Genomic DNA, 17,287 nt, shown 5'->3' with positions numbered 1-17,287 from the left:
CGCAGCTCCCTGACAACAGTGCAGGCTTGTTGTATGGATATGTTTGTTTACTTGTATTCCGTCCGTCCCCCCATCTAGACTGTACGTTCCACCAGATCGGGGACTTTGCTCTTCTGTTGATGGGACACTCCTGGTGCCTGGCACAGAGCCTGACACATTCAGGCCCTGAAATGTTTTCTGAATGACTGATAATGGATAATAAACTGGTGAAGAGGTAAAATGAGGTGGGAGGAGGTGTGAGGGTGGGTGACAGAGGATGGCAAGGTAAGGATCATGCTAGTGGGTAAATAAACTTGCTGGGATCTGGTCCCTGGTGGGAAGTGACTGCAAACCAGCAATACTCAGAGTGGAGGAGGAAGCCACGGGAGAACAGGGCCAGTGTCTGATAATTGAGGAGAGACTTTGGGGCCACTTGTTTCAGGCATCTGTTGTAGCTCTTCTCAATAGGACAGTGACGGTTCTAATATCTTTGTATGGTATAGGAACAAAAAATAATAACCCATAACACAATTCAGAACATGAGAAAAGCATTCCTGGAAAGTGACCACAGAAACTAGTGCCGCTTCCCTTAATGTCACTCATTCCCTAGGGAGACCCACCACCTCCTTATCCCTAACCCTACCTGGCCATGATACAAGTGGCATTTCTAGTTGTTTATGACATGCTAACACTTGTGTTTCCCAGGAGTTCAGTGAGCCTAAGTGGGGAGAAGAGTGGGGGAAGTTGTTAAGACTGTGGTCTTTGAAGCTGAGTGCTGGCTCTGCCACTTGGTAGATCATCAGCTTGGACATATTATTTAACTTCTTTAAGTTAAAGAAGTTAAATTTTTAAACTTATTTAAAATGGAAATAGTCACTAATAGAGATGGTTCTGAAGCTTAAATTGGATAACTCATATAAAGAGCTTAGCTCAGTACCCGTACATGGTTAGTGTCAAATAAAAATTTATTCCTGAGTCCTTCCAAGCCACAATTATCTTCTAATCAGCCCCTGTGGTTGTAAAAAGCTTAGCATGTAATCAACAGAAATAAACTGAGACTACTGGAGCCAGAAAAGAAAAGTTTATTGGAAGGCTATTAATAGCTTAAAGAACTGAGGGAAGAGCTGACCAAACAGGCCTCGGGAAAGATGAGAACCAGGGGAACTGGGGGGTCCCAGAAGCAGGAATTCATGAGCCATCTTTCCAAGGTCCTGCCGCTGCTGATGGCTCTGGTGCTCTTGTTCTTGTTGGCTGCAGATTTAAATGCCCAGGAGGGAAAATCAGACAGACTGCAGTGGGCTGGGGCTCTCCCCTGTGGTCGGAGGAGTTGAAGTCTGGGATTGGTTGCCCCACCAAAGCCACATGGATCTGGGAAGACAGTTCCACAAGGACAGGACACCAGGTAGACACAACTGCCTGGATTCCATAGACCCATTGCAAGGGGCTCCTGAGGACCTGCCCAGTGAACGTCTCTTGCCTGATTTTTCAGCTTCTTACTTATCAACATTTAATTGCCTTTAATCATAGCCCAGCATCATTTCCTCTGGACAATCATTCCTTCTTTTGAATGACCTATATAATGTTGATTCACTCATGCATTCATTTAGTCAAATGCTGTATGAAGCTTCTTTTATAGGAACATATTTATTGCATATTTATTGAGCACCTATTAGGTATGGGGTTCTGTTCTGGGGGCTGGTTTAGCTCAATGATTCAAATCCCATGCCCTCAAGGACATGTCATTGGCACCATTGCCACTTGATGTTATATATCTATTTAACATATAAATAATGTGTCTGTGAGACAGACAGCCATAAATAAATAAATAAATAAATAAATAACCCGAAGTGGCAATGGTGCTAATGAGCTAAGTGCTAATGAGATGGGGAATGACTGTAGAGTGTGAGGGGGTATTGCTCACATTGGTTATTCATGTTTATATGTGTCTATCCTTCAACTGGTCACATTTTGTTACTTTATTCTTACTTGTCTGCCATAAATGACTAGCTGGCTTCTGCCTTCTGAAGTGAGCAGCTTAAAGTACCCTACCCCTGCCTCTTGGTGGATGCTGAATAAATGTTTGTTGAATGAATGGATAAATACACTCCTTATAGTCTGGCTATTAGACGTCTGTATTTTTCTGCATGTGAAGCACCCAGCCACTCTTCCAAGGGGAGCATTGCAGGTGACATGGACAGAAGGGAGAATTATGCCTGGCTCTGCCCTCTTAGATACTCTATAATGTTTTTGGCTGGCTGATTGACTTAACCCTCATTTAGCCAATCTCTCTTCTCTGGAATGAGGTTGGTTTCTTTGTGTTATTTATTTTTTTTCTTTTGTCATACATGCTTTCTGAATTTAAGACCAACTCTGAGATATAAATGAGGAAAATATTCATCCCTCACAACCGAAATCATAGAATCGATATCGGAATGAATCATAGCATCTGAAGGAACCTCAGGAGAGTGGCAATAACAAGGGTCCTTTAAGGGAAGGCTGAATCCTCTTAAATCTATCTTTAATGTCTATATTTATGAAAATGGAAAGAACTAGATGAATCCTCATTTAAGGACTCAATCTAAAAGTAGACAACAAGACAATGGAATGCCTTAAAATATTTTTTCGACATTTGTGTAAAATGGAGCAGTGTGGATTGCATGCTGTTCAGACATGGCCTCCATCTTAGCAAGATCTCTGGTTTTTCACCGCAGACCAATGAATGCACGGCTGTTGACACAGCTCTCTGGTCCCGATGGTAGCTGTGTTTATAAATGGTCAGCTGTGTTGTGTGTATATTTAGCTTATGCTAAGTGCCCTTGAGAGGATGAATATCATCTGTTTCCAGTTTAGTTATGATTTGGAACATGGTAGATTTTTTCCTGATGAATATATACTAAGCCTTTTCCACTTCCTGAGGAAAGTTAGGGTTGGATTCTGAACTGCAAATTGCCAAACTTGTTAAATCGAATTAAAACTAAATGTAAAATGCTGTTGACTGTATTTACAAGCACTTGTCAGAATATACTGTACTGCTCAATGAAAATGCCATGTTTTGAGTGAAAGATTAGATACTAGTGCTGACAGACCAGAAACCATTTCATTCACCATTAGCATGAATGGATGATATGGCTGACAGATAGGATGGTTGGAAATAATGGCTAAATGGTGTGGTGACTATATAGTATCTTTATATAATATTAAAACTTTTCAAAGCCATTTTTATCTAAATGTTCTCAGAGTTTCATATCTCCAAGGATGCGAGAATACACATGATGGTAAAGATGGGAACAATAGACCCTGGGGATCAATGGATGGGGAAGGAGGTTGGGAGGCCTAGGCTGAAGAACCACCTATTGGGTACTCTGCTTATGGCCTGGATGATGGGATTGTTGGGACTCCAAGCCTCAGCATCACACAATTTATCCATGTAGCAAATCTGTACATGTATCCTTTAGTCTATAATAAAAGTTGAAATAAAAAAGAAACTATCTTTCCAATAACATTATCAGCCCTGATAAATTTGTTAATAAAGTCTTTGAAATAGTCAACCTCAAATATTCCATGTTACATATTCTATTTGAAACACAGGAAAAATGGGATGCTAGTCAATACCTTTAATAACGCAAATAGAACGCCAGCACTCAATATAAAAGAAAGAACTTATTTTTAAAAATTTAATTATGTACAAAGTCCCTTTAAAAAAACCTTGAAATTAAACCAGAATATATAAAGTATTGTAATCATTATCACTATTACAAAAGGATTCTCTTCAGGCTATTGAGAAAGCAAATTTGGCCAGCTACATTTATTTGTTTATTCATAAGTCATACATTTTTTGATAGAGATCTTAAAGGAAAAGCTAGGACCAACTTGACATAGATGTCAGAATGGAAGGGACTTGACAGCAATTACACATCATTTTCTGTGTGTAGAGAGCTAGTGATAGTGAGTGACTGCTCCAAGGTCACTTATCTGCTAATAAGTAGCCCAGGTGGGGTTAGACCCTAGACTTCCATTTCTGTGCTCTATCTTACCTCCTTGCCTCCCGGGAGTGAGATAGATTAGCAAGATAAATTTGTAGTTGTCTTAGTCTTTTCATGCTGCTGTAACAAAATACTCGCAACTGGGTAATTTATAAAGTACAGAAATTTATTTCTTGCAGTTCTGGAGGCTGGGAAGTCCAAGATCAAGATGCCAGCAAATGGGTCTGGTGAGGGCTGCTGCCTGCCTCCAACATGGTGCTTCTTCTTGTGTCCTCACTTGGTGAAAGGGACAAAAGGGCAAAAAGGGCCAAATGCTATGTGAAGCCTCTTTTATAGGAGCCGTAATTCCATTCGTGAGGGATGAGCCCTCATGATGTAATCATCCTCTTCAAGCCCCACCTTTAATACTACAGTAGTCCCCCCTTGTCCGTAGTTTCACTTTCCTAGGTACAGTACAATAAGATATTTTGAGAGAGGGAGAAATAGAGACCACATTCACGTGATTTTTAATACAGTATAGTGTTACAATTATTCTATTTTATTATTGGTTGTGGTTAATCTCTTACTGTGTGTAATTTCTAAATTAAACCTTATCATAGGTATATATGTATAGAAGAAAAACATAGTATATATTAAAACATAGTGTGTGTCAGATTCAGTACTATTTGAGGTTTTAGGCATCTACTTGGGGTTCTTAGAATGTATATTTCCTGTGGATAATGGGGCACAACTGTATTGTACTGGAGATACTACGTTTCAACACAAATTCTGTAAAGACACAAAAATTCAAGCCATGGCAGCAATCTGTAGAATGGTTTTTTTTACATATATATTTTAATGAAAGCAGCTATTATGTGAATAATGAAATATATACTCTGTCATTATTATCTTTGTGCTCCTACGTGTTGCTGCTCTTTCAATCCCACTTTCACTATTTTCTCATTAATTGCTGTGAACAAATAGGTAAGATAGGATGTGTTTCAATGTGTTTCTGTGAGCAGGTCAGTGAAACGTGTCCAATTCTGTCTAGAAAATAGACAGAATTCTTCTTGGTCTCACCCAGTTGTCTTACACATCACCAAGTAGCTTGGTATTTAATGGGCTGTCCATTCTGAGGCTACAGAAGTCTGTCAGGGTTCTATCATAGGTCAGCTCTAGTCACCGCTCATTTATTTATCTTGTCATTTAACCAAGCACTTTTTTTTTTTTTCATGAAGCATCATCATTTCCAGGGACACCATTTTGTTTTTTTTTTTTTCAGTAAAATCTCAAAGTCTAAAATTGAGTTAATTATATTTTAAATCATAAAACACTTTAAATTCACTTTGACATGTTTTCACATCTTAGAGGCTGAGGCAGGAGATTGCTTGAACCCTGGAGGTGGAGGTTTCAGTGAGCTGAGATGGTGCCACTGCATTCCAGCCTGGGCAATAGAGGGAGACGTTTTCTCAAAAAAAAAAAAAAAAATGTACTTTTCAAGTTGTATCATGTTTGGGTGTCAACAATATAACTTTGAGATGAAGGAATATACATAAAAATTATTTCACAGATTTTTTCTCAGTTAAAAAATCATACTTGGGAAGATTACATTTTATTAAACCAAACATCTTCTATAGTATCTGTATTATTAAAATGTACAGGTTATTATGAGTAAGGAAAAAATTAAGAATCTGTCTTAGATAAGAATTCTTAGATTGTTGGAACTAGAAATAAAGTAATAGCTATAATTTGTGGAACATTCCAAGGTTCAATAACTTGCATGAAGTCCTTACCACTGACATATACCACTTCTAGTCTATGTTTAAAGGGACACCTTTATTAACTCTTTGGTAAAGTCCTGATTTCTGCTTTAACAGTATTCAATTCTCCATTAAGTGCTTAGAGGAATATGAATCCTTGGTGTATTGACTGAGGCGCATTTTGTAGTTATTGGTACATCACCAAATATACAGAAATTGTTAGTTACGTGTTTTTCTAATGTTTTCCTAACATCTCAGTTGGGATACCTTTTCTTCTTTGATTATTACAATTAATTTTTTAATAAAAAGAGGGATTTTAGAAATCCAAACAATTGCACGTTTGTTGATATTTTATTCCTAATAAAAGTGATACTTTGATATTTAAGAATTCAATAATATAATTTGAGATTTTTTTTTTTTTTTTTTTTTTTACAGATTTCTGAAGAGGGCTTTGGTCCTCTTAATAGCTTTGAAATTGCACTTGACAGACTAATTAGATTGTCTAGACTGGCACTCTCAGAGGTACTTAAATGCACTTTTTATGTCAGACACAAAATCTGAGAGACTACTCCTTCCTTGTGCCCATTAGTAATGGGATCCAATAGATCACACCCACTTCCTTGAAGCATTCTCAATCAGACATGCTGAGTTAGTCCTTTCACAGGCTAACTAATCATCGAGTTCTTTTGATACCCTCCTTCCCTATGAATCTAACTGATATAATATTCCTATTTGTTGACTCATTTTATTGTAATTTCCTATTGTCACATTACATGGACTGCGTCAGCTAGTTCCTTTTTTTTCCAACTTTTATTTTAGGTTCAGTGGGTATATGTGCAGGTTTGTTACCTGGTTTATTGCATGATGCTGAGGTTCGGGGTATCAGTGATTCTGTTACCCAGGTACTGAACATAGTACTCAATGGTTAGTCCTTCAACTCTTCCCCCATTTCTCCCTCTGTCCTCTAGTAGTGCCTGGTGTCTGTTGTTCCCATTTTTATGTCCATGTGTACCAATGTTTAGCTCCCACTTATAAGCGAGAACATGTGATATTTGGTTTTCCGCTCCTGTGTTAATTCACTTAGAATAGTGGACTCCAGCTGTATCCATGTTGCTGCAAAGAACATGATTTCATTCTTTTTTATGACTGCATAGTATTCCATGATATATATGTACCACATATTTTGTAATCTAATTCATCATTGATGGGCACCTAGGTTGATTCCATGTCTTTGCTATTGTGAATACTGTTGTGATGAATATGTGACTTCATGTGTCTTTTTGGTAGAATGATTTATTTTCTTTTGAATATATACTCAGTAATGGGATTGCCAGGTGAAATGGTAGTTCTGTTTTAAGAACTTTCTTAAAGTTTTTAATTCTTAAAGAATATTTCTTTGAGAAATCCCCAAACTGTTTTCTTTTTTTTTCCCTTTGAGACAAGGTGTCACTCTTTCACTTGAGCTGGAGTGCAGTGGCACAATCATGTCTCACTATAGCCTGGACCTCCTGGGCTCAAGTGATCTTCCCACTTCAGCCTCCCAAATCGTTGGGACTACAGGCATGCACCACCATACTCAGCTAATTTTTGTATTTTTTATAGAGGTGGAGTTTTGCCATGTTGTTCAGGCTGGTCTTGAATTCCTGGGCTCAAGTGATCCGCCCACTTTGGCCTCCTGAAGTGCTGGGGCTACAGGCATGAGCCACCATGCCCAGCCCCAAACTGCTTTTCTATGGGGGTTGAACTAATCTATATTCCCACCAACAGTGTGTAAGCATTCCCTTTTCTTTGTAGCCTCTCCAGCATCTTTTGTTTCTTGACTTTTTAATAGTAGCCATTCTGACTGGTGTGAGATGGTATCCTATTGTGGTTTTGATTTGCATTTCTCTGATAACTGGTGATTTGAAGCATTTGAAGCATTTTTGCATGTTTGTTGCCTGCTTGTAGTTTTCTTTTGGGACATGTCTGTTCACGTTTTTTGCCTTTTTTTTTTTTTTTGCTTGCCTGCTGAGTTTAAGCTCCTTATAGATTCTGGATATTAGATCTTTGTTGGATGCATAGTTTGCAAATATTTTCTTCCATTCTGTAGATTGTCTGTTTACTCTGTTGATAGTTTATTTTGCTGTGCAGAAGCTCTTTAGTTTAATTAGTTCTCATTTGTCAGTTTTTGTTTTTGTTGCAATTGCTTTTGAGGGCCTAGACATAAATTCATTTCCAAGGCTGATGTCCAGAATGGTGTTTTCTAGGTTTTCTTCTAGGATTCTTATAGTTTGAGGTCTTGCATCTAAATCTTTAATCCATCTTGAGTTAATTTTTTTATATGATGAAAGGTAGGGGTACAGTTTCATTCTTTTGCATGTGGCTAGGCTGCTATCTGAGCACCATTTTTTGAATAGGAAGTCCTTTCCCCGATGCTTATTTTTGTTGACTTTGTTGAAGATCAGATAGCTGTAGGTGTGCAGCTTTATTTCTGTGTTCTCTATTCTGTTCCATTGGTTTATGTGTCTGTTTTTGCACCAGTACCATACTGTTTTGGTGACTATAGCCGTATAGTATAGTTTGAAGTCAGATAACATGATGCCTCCAGCTTTGTTCTTTTTGCTTAGGATTGCTTTGGCTATTTGGGTTCCTTTTTGGTTCTATATAAATTTTAGAATTATAGAATTTGGTTCTATGTGAATTTCATTCATCGTTCTGTGAAAAATGATGTTGGTAGTTTGACAGGAATAGCATTGAATCTCTAGATTGCTTCGGGTAGTATGGCCAATTTAACAACATTGATCCTCCTAATTCATGAGCATGGAATGTTTTAACATTTGTTTGTGTCACCTCCGATATCTTTTGGCTATGTCTTGTAGTTTTCCTTGTAGAGATCTTTCACTTCCTTGGTTAGATGTTCTCCTAGGTATTTGTGTGTGTGTGTGTGTGTGTCTGTGTCTGTGTGTGTGTGTGTGTGGCTATTGTAAATGGGATTGTGTTCTTGATTTGGCCCTCAGCTTGAACATTGTTAGTGTATAGAAATGTGACTGTTTTTTTACATTGATTTTGTATCCTGAAACTTTACTAAAGAAGTTTATCAGTTGCAGGAGCCTTTGGACAGAGTCTTTAGGGTTTTCTAGGTATAGAATCATATTCTCTGTGAAGAAAGATAGTTTGATTTCTTCTTTTCCTATTCGGATGCCTTTTAGTTCTTTCTCTTGCATGATTGCTCTGGCTAGGACTTCCAGTATTATTAATAGATTGAATAGGAGTTGTGAAAGTGGGCATACTTATCTTTTTCCAGTTCTCAAGGGTAAGGCTTTTAGTTTTTGCCCCTTCAGTGTGATATTGGCTGTGGGTTTACCATAGATGGCTCTTAATATTTTGAGGTATGTTCTTTCAGTGCCTTGTTTCTTGAGGGTTTTTATCATGAAGAGATGTTCGATTTTATCAAAAACTTTTTGTGTTTATCAAGATGATCATATGGTTTTTGCTTTTAACTGTGTTTATGTGGTGACTCAAATTTATTGATTTGCGTATGTTGAACGAACTTTACACCTTAGGAATGAAGCCTACTTGATCATGGTGAATTAACTTTTTGATGTGCTGTTGGATTTAGTTTGCTAGTATTTTGTTGAAGATTTTTGCTTCTGTGTTTATCAGAGATACTAGCTGGTAGTTTTCTTTTTTGGTTGTTGTGTCTTTGCCAGGTTTTGGTATCAGAGTGATGCTGGCTTTGTAGAATGAGTTAGGGAGGAGTTCTTTCTCCTCGATTATTTGGAATAGTTTCAATAAAATTGGTACCAGCTCTTCTTTGTACATCTGGTAGAATTTGGCTATGAATCCATCTAGTCCTGAGGTTTTTTTGATAGACAGGGTTTGTTTTAATTACTGCTTCAAGTTCAGAACTTGATGTTGGTCTGCTAAGGGTTTCAATTTCCTTCTAATTCAGCCTTAGGAAGTTGTGTGTTTCCAGGAATTTACCCATTTTCTCTAAATTTTCTAGTTAGTGTGCATAGAATTGTTCATAATAGTCTCTGAGGATCTTTTGTATTTCTGTGGGATTCATTGTAATGTCATCTTTGTCATTTGTGATTGTGCTTATTTGTATCTTCTCTTTTTTCTTTGTTAATCTAGCTAATGGTCTATCAATCTTGTTTATCCTTTCAAAGAACCAACTTTTAGTTTTGTTGCTTCTTCGTATGAATTTTTGGGTCTCAACTTTGTTCATTTCTGCTCTGATTTTATTTATTTTCTTCTGCTAGATTTGGGGTTACTTTGCTCTTGTTTTTTTAGATCCTCTAGGTTTGATGTTAGATTGCTAATTTGAGATCTTTTTAAATTTTTGAGGTAGGTGTTTAGTGCTATAACTTTCCTCTGCTTTTGCAGAATCCCAGAGATGTTGGTGTGTTGAATCTCTGTTTCCACTTATTTCAAAGAATTTCTTGATTTCTGCTTTAATTTTATTGTTTACTGAAAAGCACTCAGAAGCAAGTTGTTAAATTTTCATGTAATTTTGCAATTTTGAGAGATCTTGGAGTTTATTTCTATTTTTATTGCACTATAATCTGAGAGTATGGTTGGTATGATTTTGATATTTTTAAATTTATTGAGACTTGCTTTACAGTTGAGCATGTGGTTAATCTTAGAGTATGTTTCATGTGCAGATGAGAAGAAGGTATATTCTATACTTGATGGATGGAGTATTCTGTAGATGTCTTTTAGTTCTCATTGGTCAAGTGTCAAATTTAAGTCCAGAAATTCTTTATTAGTTTTCTGCCTTGATGATCTGACAATGGAGTGTTAAAGCTCCCTACTATTATTGTGTGGCTGTGTGAGTCTTTTTGTAGGTCTAGAAGTACTTGTTTTATGAATCTGGGTAATGATGTTGGGTGCATATATATTTAGGATAGTTAAGTCTTCCTGTTTAATTGAACTTTTTATCATTACATAATGCCCTTCTTTGTCCTTTTTTACTGTTGTTGGTGTTAAAATCTGTTTTATCAGATAAAAGAATAGCAACTCCTGCTTTTGTTTTGTTTTGTTTTCTGTTTCCATGGTAGATCTTTCTCCAATCCTTTAATTTGAGCCTATGGGTCTCTTGAAGACAGCAGACAACTGGGCCTCATTCTTTTATCCAGCTTGCGACTCTGTGCCTTTTAAGTGGGAACATTTAAACCACTTGCATTCAAGTAATAGTGATATCTAAGGTTTTGATCCTATCATAAGTTGTTAGCTGGTTGCTTTGTAGTTTCTATTTTGTAGTTGTTTTATAGTCTGTGGGCTATGTACTTAACAGTGCTTTTGTGGTAGCAAGTATCATTATTTTGTTTCCATGTTTAGAACTCTCTTAAGGATCTCTCATAAGGCTGGTCTAGTGGTAATGAATTCCCTTAGCACTTGCTTGTCTGGAAAATATTTTATTTAATGTTCTTTTATGAAGCTTAATTTGGTGGGATAGTTCTTTTTTGAATATCCCTAAACTTTGGTACATCTGGAAGGCAGCTCATCTGGTGCTTGCTCTGAACTGAAAATGAAGGCCGACATTCTTGAGTATTCCTTCACTTAACTCTCATATCTTCTTCCAAGGAGTTATAAATATTAACAAGAAGTCCATTCCAGGTTCCCCATTGTTTCAGTCTCTGCTTTCTTTTCTCAGGGAGTCCATTTTGCTGAACCTCACCTCCACTCCAACTTGCACTCTCTTTTCCAAAACACATTATTAACAAGTAGTAAATTATGTCATGGGATGTCAGTCTCCCAGTGTTCTGCCATTAAAATACATGGGATAATGACCTCAGGACAAAGATTCCTTTAAGATATTTGTATTCACCATTATTTTTTTGCATGTTTTCTTTCAGATTATCTCAACTTTGGTCTCCTGGGACCACTCATTGGTGACAGTCAGAAAGTAAGTGTGCATTTAAAATTTTCTTCTTAGCTATAAATGGAAATCTCAGTTTTGTTCAGTGGTTTTCACAAGAGATGGTTCTGTTCAAATGTTTTATCAAGCATAGTAGCATAATGAATGGGAGTTTCATATATATAAAAGATACTAAAGCCCCTTTAAAAAATTTATGGAAATGATAAATACATAGAAATGAAGTAAATAAGGTACTGCCTGCCTATCACCTTTGAATATTACTTATAGCATAATAAAGTATATTTGCAACCACTGAGTGGAGTAGTTTTTATATGGCATCTTCATCTCAGGCAGCTGCCAGAGTCTTCTCAAGGGGTACATTGCAACAGCCTCCTCCTTTATGTTATATTGGGTCATATTCCAAGAGGTATCTCAAATGGCATTAAGCACCAATTAACAGATATCAGATAGTCTGGCACCTAATGGGCACATAACAGATTTGTATTAGAGAATGAATATGTGGGTGAATTAATTCATCAATTTGTGTGGCAGCTCTGCAAGGTCCTCACCACTGCAAGGCATTGTAGGGAGTTAGCTCCAAATCTAACTCCAATGTGGTTAGCTCCAAATGTGGATCAATATTGGGTCTGTCAGTGACTATCTGGGTGACTATGTAACACATCCAAATATCTGTTTCTTGTTTTTTTTGTCCATAGAATGGGACTAATACCACCTATTTTGTTGTTATGAGATTATTACAAGGATTAAATGATTAATATTTTCAAAGTGCTTAAAACAGTGACTGGCACATGGCAATCACTGCGTACCTATTTCCCAGATCTTGGTTTCTAATACTGTTTTCCAATGAAATGAACCAGGGTTCCTTGGAGAAATGGCTGATTTGAGACTGTGGCAGGAAATATACAAGATGAGCCTGGAGCAACTTGTAGTGCCATAAAGTAAAGAAATGCGAAAAATAAAAATCCGCAATGATGGTTGTATGTGAAAAGGATACAGGACCCAATCGAAAGTACTTTCAATGTCCAAAGATGGAAAGTTCGAGCAAAGAAAGAAAGTTAGAATTAGGATATCACTTAAAGTACAAAATACATATCTATACTGATGTAAATACGTGATTGAATAAATAAATGGAAAGAACATGGAAGAGTTCCAAATAATGTACGTAAGATACTCTGCCTTTCAGGGGGTAAAGCATAACCCTCCCTGGGGGCTGCACAGAATGACTTTCTTTCAAAGAGTATAGTAAAGAAAGGGAGGGGAAAAAGTAACTTCACAATGGAGAAACCCGAGCAAACACTATCTCAAGCCAGGTGACTAAGGTTAAATCAGCAGTGACAGGTCACATTGGTAGTAGGTACCCTTGACACCATATGATGAGAAGGGCACTTTGCCTTTGTGATCTTCCTCCCCAAAATACTTGATCTAAGTCTAATCATGAGAAAAGCATAAGACAAATTCCAACAGAGCGACATGCTACAAAATATCTGACCAGTACTCCTCAAAGCTGTGAAGGTCATCAGAAACAACTGAAGTCTGAGAGATAGTCACAATCAAGAGAAGCCTAAGGAGACATGATGACTCAATGTAATGTGGGATCCTGGACCAAAAACAGGACGTTAGGTAAAAACTAAGAAAGTTTGATGAAAGTATGGAGTTTAATTCACAATAATGTATCAACATTGGTTCATCAAATGTGATAAATGTACCATGCTAATGTAAGATGTTAATATTTGGGAAAACTGGGTATGGGGTATACAAGAACTTTCTGTATTATCTTTATAATTCTGTAAATCTAAAACTGTTTGAAAATAAAACATTTATTTAAAAAACAGTTAAGTAGGCCAGGCACAGTGGCTCATGCCTGTAGTCCTAGCACTTTGGGAGGCTGAGGCAGGCGGATCACGCGAGGTTGGGAGTTCGAGACCAGCCTGGCCAACATGGAGAAGCCCTGTCTCTACTAAAAATACAAAATTAGCTGGGCGTGGTGGCGCATGCCTGTAATCCCAGCTACTCAGGAGGCTAAGGTAGGAGAATTGTTTGAATCCAGGAGGCGGAGGTTGTGGTGAGCTGAGATTGTGCCCTTGCACTCCAGCCTAGGCAACAAGAGTGAAACTGTCTCAAAACAAGCAAAACAAAACAGTTAAGTAGACACACCAAAACCAAAAACAACAAAAACGAAAACAAACAAAAAAACTGGTTTGGCAGTATACCCTCCAATTTTTAAGTACCAAAATAAAATAATTTTGATATTTTCAAAAATGTTAAGTCCAATTCATTTGTGTTTCAAGACTCACTCATGGAGAATGATATTCCGCGTTCAAGTTTTGAATTGGATAAAGATATACACATGTATAAAGCATTCTGCTAGATTTCTGTCATCCTCAACAGCAGAAAGAAAATAATAATTGGCAAGTCAGAGATTTTTTTAAAGAATGGCTGTTATTTGAGTTCAAAGTGGATTATGACATGTGTTAGTTGTGTATTGCTACATAACAAATTGCCACAAATATAGTGACTTAAAACAATGAGTATTGTGCTCCATCTTCTTGGGTCAGGAGTCTGAGTGCAGCTTGGGCCTCTGCTTAGGGTCTTGGAAAGGTGTCATCAAGATCTTGACTGTGCTGTGTTCTTGTCTGGAGCTTGAGTTTTTTTCTTCTAAGCTCACGCAGTTGTTGGCAGAATCCAGCTGAGATTGTAGGACTGAGGTCCCCACTTTATTTCTGGAAGTCACCTGGGTCACTCTCATGTCCTAGGAATCACCCACAGCTTTTTCCCATGTGGCATCTCACATTCTTGTCACAACATGGCGGCTTATGCCTTCAACGTCTGCAGGAGAAACTCCCATTGCAGCCTGCTAAGGCATCAAGGCAGTGAAATATTCAATGAAGGCATTGGCTTTGCCATATTTCGTTTGCTGAAAATCAAGTCACAGGTCGTGCCTGCACTCTGTGGGAGGGGATTACGTAGGACATGACCCAGTGGGGATCACCTGAGGGTGTGTCCTCTACAATAGGAGAATAACAAAACAGACGCAAGTGGCTGGGCATTGGGACTCCACCACAGATGAGCAAACTAAAGGAGAGGCAAATCAGAAATGCATGCTTCTTGCTTTCAAGCAAACTATAGCTCGAGGTAAATAAATAGGTTTCACCTCTTGCCCCCAACAAAGTTGTTAAAAAATACTCCTAAATACGCCTCAAAGTTATCAAGTGATAATTAGGATTATCTGAAGACGGAGGAGTCAGAGAAAAAGATTTGGAGACTGCTCATAAATACATCATCATTTCCCTGACTAATACTTTCTCTTTTTTAGTGAGGAAATTTGCACAAAAATATGTTCTCAACTCCATAGCAACAATATCTATGCAACTTAATAACTCGTTTTATAAAAGTTCAAATAACATGATCTCATTTATAACTTTTCATGTTTTTTTTAGTTTTAAAATTTTATTGTAAATTTCAATTTCCAATTATTTACATATAGTATCATAGTTGGCACTGGATAGATATACAACTGAGTTTTGCATTTTGTTTTTTTTTCTTTTTTTATTTTATTATTATTATACTTCAAGTTTTATGGTACATGTACACAATGTGCAGGTTTGTTACATATGTATACATGTGCCATGTTGGTGTGCTGCACTCATTAACTAGTCATTTAGCATTAGGTATATCTCTAAATGCTATCCCTCCCTCCTCCCCCCACCCCACAACAGTCCCTGGAGTGTGATGTTCCCCTTCCTGTGTCCATGTGTTCTCATTGTTCAATTCCCACCTATGAGTGAGAACATGTGGTATTTGTTTTTTTGTCCTTGCGATAGTTTGCTGAGAATAATGGTTTCCAGCTTCATCCATGTCCCTACAAAGGACGTGAACTCATCATTTTTTATGGCTGCATAGTATTCCATGGTGTATATGTGCCACATTTTCTTAATCCAGTCTATCATTGTTGGACATTTAGGCTGGTTCCAAGTCTTTGCTATTGTGAATAGTGCTGCTATAAACATACGTGTGCATGTGTCTTTATAGCAGCATGATTTATAGTCCTTTGGGTATATACCCAGTAATGGGATGGCTGGGTCAAATGGTATTTCTAGTTCTAGATCCCTGAGGAATTGCCACACTGACTTCCACAATGGTTGAACTAGTTTACCGTCCTACCAACAGTATAAAAGTGTTCCTATTTCTCCACATCCTCTCCAGCACCTGTTGTTTCCTGATTTTTTAATGATGGCCTTTCTAACTGGTGTGAGATGGTATCTCATTGTGGTTTTGATTTGCATTTCTCTGATGGCCAGTGATGATGAGCATTTTTTCATGTGTCTGTTGGCTGCATAAATATCTTCTTTTGAGAAGTGTCTGTTCATATCCTTCGCCTACTTTTTGATGGGGTTGTTTGTTTCTTTCTTGTAAATTTGTTTGAGTTCATTGTAAATTCTGGATATTAGCCCTTTGTCAGATGAGTAGGTTGCAAAATTTTTCTCCCATTTTGTAGGTTGCCTGTTCACTCTGATGGTAGTTTCTTTTGCTGTGCAGAAGCTCTTTAGTTTAATTAGATCTCATTAGTCAATTTTGGCTTTTGTTGCCATTGCTTTTGGTGTTTTAGACATGAAGTCCTTGACCATGCCTATGTCCTGGATGGTATTGCCTAGGTTTTCTTCTAGGGTTTTTATGGTTTTAGGTCTAACATGTAAGTCTTTAATCCATCTTGAATTAATTTTTGTATAAGGTGTAAGGAAGGGATCCAGTTTCAGCTTTCTACATATGGCTAGCCAGTTTTCCCAGCACCATTTATTAAATAGGGAATCCTTTCCCCATTGCTTGTTTTTGTCAGGTTTGTCAAAGATCAGATAGTTGTAGATATGCGGCATTATTTCTGAGGGCTCTGTTCTGTTCCATTGGTCTATATCTCTGTTGTGGTACCAGTACCATGCTGTTTTGGTTACTGTAGCCTTGTAGTATAGTTTGAAGTCAGGTAGCGTGATGCCTCTAGCTTTGTTCTTTTGGCTTAGGATTGACTTGGCGATGTGGGCTCTTTTTTGGTTCCATATGAACTTTAAAGTAGTTTTTTCCAATTCTGTGAAGAAAGTCATTGGTAGCTTGATGGGAATGGCATTGAATCTATAAATTACCTTGGGCAGTATGGCCATTTTCACGATGTTGATTCTTCCTACCCATGAGCATGGAATGTTCTTCCATTTGTTTGTATCCTCTTTTATTTCATTGAGCAGTGGTTTGTAGTTCTCCTTAAAGAGGTCCTTCACATCCCTTGTAAGTTGGATTCCTAGGTATTTTATTCTCTTTGAAGCAATTGTGAATGGGAGTTCACTCATAATTTGGCTCTCTGTTTGTCTGTTATTGGTGTGTAAGAATGCTTGTGATTTTTGTACACTGATTTTGTATCCTGAGACTTTGCTGAGGTTGCTCATCAGCTTGAGGAGATTTTGGGCTGAGATGATAGAGTTTTCTAGATATACAATCATGTCATCTGCAAACAGGGACAATTTGACTTCCTCTTTTCCGAATTGAATACCCTTTATTTCCTTCTCCTGCCTGATTTCCCTGGCTAGAACTTCCAACACTATGTTGAAAAGGAGTGGTGAGAGAGGGCATCCCTGTCTTGTGCCAGTTTTCAAAGGGAATGCTTCCAGTTTTTGCCCATTTAGTATGATATTGGCTGTGGGTTTGTCATAGATAGCTCTTATTATTTTGAGATACGTCCC

At 37.6% G+C, this 17,287-nt stretch overlaps 1 protein-coding gene across 5 annotated transcripts in view; it reads left to right on the top strand.

The window, feature by feature from the left end:
• The window catches only part of NCALD (neurocalcin delta), a 447,618-nt gene that overhangs the window by 199,454 nt on the left and 230,877 nt on the right, over window positions 1–17,287 (top strand). For all 5 annotated transcript variants that reach the window (XM_058444301.1, XM_032760151.2, XM_058444297.1 and 2 more), the window contains exon 3: window positions 11,542–11,591. The gene's annotated coding sequence lies outside the window, so the exon portion shown is untranslated. The remainder of the gene's footprint in view (window positions 1–11,541; window positions 11,592–17,287) is intronic.

The sequence above is a fragment of the Hylobates moloch genome, unplaced genomic scaffold (assembly GCF_009828535.3).
Source record: "Hylobates moloch isolate HMO894 unplaced genomic scaffold, HMol_V3 SCAFFOLD_9, whole genome shotgun sequence".
Taxonomy (NCBI): Eukaryota; Metazoa; Chordata; class Mammalia; order Primates; family Hylobatidae; genus Hylobates; species Hylobates moloch.
This window is presented reverse-complemented; position numbering and strand designations above follow the sequence as displayed.